The sequence below is a fragment of the Oncorhynchus gorbuscha genome, unplaced genomic scaffold (assembly GCF_021184085.1).
Source record: "Oncorhynchus gorbuscha isolate QuinsamMale2020 ecotype Even-year unplaced genomic scaffold, OgorEven_v1.0 Un_scaffold_983, whole genome shotgun sequence".
Lineage (NCBI taxonomy): Eukaryota > Metazoa > Chordata > Actinopteri > Salmoniformes > Salmonidae > Oncorhynchus > Oncorhynchus gorbuscha.
In genome coordinates this window covers 170803-173302 of record NW_025745906.1, presented here as the reverse complement: position 1 = coordinate 173302, position 2500 = coordinate 170803, and the positions used below count along the sequence as shown (strand labels likewise).

Below are 2500 nucleotides of genomic sequence, written 5' to 3'. Positions count from 1 at the left end.
AGAGAGAGAGAGAGAGAGAGAGAGAGAGAGAGAGAGAGAGAGAGAGAGAGAGAGAGAGAGAGACAAACAATACGTCACAGCCCGTAACGACTTCACAGCTTTGGGCATCAATTATTAGATTGTCTTTCTCTGCCCGTTTTGTCATTAGTAAAGAACAACCCGCCCCCCCAAAAAAAAACAGTCATTTCCTTCCCCTGCAGAGATCTGGGGGTTGATATAGTGCATTTCATTGATATAACGCCTTTGCTTTGCCTCTCCTGTTGCATTATTAAAACACTAGTGTTATGACAGAGTGATGATAATCACTGCCTAATTAAGACAACAACACCCTCATGCTATTAAAGGTTTGGGTAACATCATACTATACATACCAGCCACTTGTACTTGCCAGTGACAACTAGCTAATACGCCTTTGATAAAAGGTCCCGTTTCCCCAGAGTGTTTGAACTGAACCGAGTCCAACAGGAAGGACAGAAGGTTGAACTCTGACCTTCCTGTATTTATATTTCCCAGACTTCTTTGCTGCTCCGAATGTACTTTTCTCTCTTTTTTTCCCCTTTGTCTCTGCAGAGCAGCCAATCAGTCAGTCTTCTGATGTGGAGTCAGCTGTGCTGGTTTCCTCATTGATGAGAACGACACCACAGTAGGGCTTTTATAAGGATCTAGCTACAGATCCCAGTAACAATAACCTGACCTCACACTATAGATCCCAGTAACAACAACCTGACCTCACACTACAGAACCCAGTAACAATAACCTGACCCCACACTATAGATCCCAGTAACAACCTGACCCCACACTACAGAACCCAGTAACAACCTGACCCCACACTACAGAACCCAGTAACAACCTGACCCCACACTACAGAACCCAGTAACAACCTGACCCCACACTACAGATGCCAGTAACAACCTGACCCCACACTACAGAACCCAGTAACAACCTGACCCCACACTACAGAACCCAGTAACAACCTGACCCCACACTACAGATCCCAGTAACAACCTGACCCCACACTACAGATCCCAGTAACAACCTGACCCCACACTACAGAACCCAGTAACAACCTGACCCCACACTACAGAACCCAGTAACAACCTGACCCCACACTACAGAACCCAGTAACAACCTGACCCCACACTACAGAACCCAGTAACAACAACCTGACCTCACACTACAGAACCCAGTAACAACCTGACCCCACACTACAGATCCCAGTAACAACCTGACCCCACACTACAGAACCCAGTAACAACCTGACCTCACACTACAGAACCCAGTAACAACCTGACCCCACACTACAGATCCCAGTAACAACCTGACCCCACACTACAGAACCCAGTAACAACAACCTGACCTCACACTACAGAACCCAGTAACAACCTGACCCCACACTACAGAACCCAGTAACAACCTGACCCCACACTACAGAACCCAGTAACAATAACCTGACCTCACACTACAGAACCCAGTAACAACAACCTGACCCCACACTACAGAACCCAGTAACAACAACCTGACCTCACACTACAGAACCCAGTAACAACAACCTGACCTCACACTACAGATCCCAGTAACAACAACCTGACCCCACACTACAGAACCCAGTAACAACCTGACCTCACACTACAGAACCCAGTAACAACAACCTGACCTCACACTACAGATCCCAGTAACAACCTGACCCCACACTACAGAACCCAGTAACAACCTGACCTCACACTACAGAACCCAGTAACAACCTGACCCCACACTACAGCACCCAGTAACAACCTGACCCAACACTACAGAACCCAGTAACAACCTGACCCCACACTACAGAACCCAGTAACAACCTGCCCTCACACTACAGAACCCAGTAACAACAACCTGACCCCACACTACAGAACCCAGTAACAACCTGACCCCACACTACAGAACCCAGTAACAACAACCTGATCCCACACTACAGAACCCAGTAATAACAACCTGACCCCACACTACAGAACCCAGTAACAACCTGACCCCACACTACAGAACCCAGTAACAACAACCTGACCTCACACTACAGAACCCAGTAATAACAACCTGACCTCACACTACAGAACCCAGTAACAACCTGCCCTCACACTACAGAACCCAGTAACAACCTGACCTCACACTACAGATCCCAGTAACAACCTGACCCCACACTACAGAACCCAGTAACAACCTGACCTCACACTACAGAACCCAGTAACAACCTGACCTCACACTACAGAACCCAGTAACAACCTGACCCCACACTACAGCACCCAGTAACAACCTGACCCCACACTACAGATCCCAGTAACAACCTGACCCCACACTACAGAACCCAGTAACAACCTGACCTCACACTACAGAACCCAGTAACAACCTGACCTCACACTACAGAACCCAGTAACAATAACCTGACCCCACACTACAGAACCCAGTAACAACCTGACCTCACACTACAGAACCCAGTAACAACCTGACCCCACACTACAGAACCCAGTAA

The 2500-nt window shown here is 47.9% G+C and overlaps 1 protein-coding gene across 1 annotated transcript in view; it reads right to left on the bottom strand.

The window, feature by feature from the left end:
• Nucleotides 1-2500, bottom strand: part of LOC124020914 (transcription factor COE3-like) — a gene marked incomplete at its 3' end in the record, with an annotated part of 226665 nt that overhangs the window by 62897 nt on the left and 161268 nt on the right. The window lies entirely within an intron of this gene.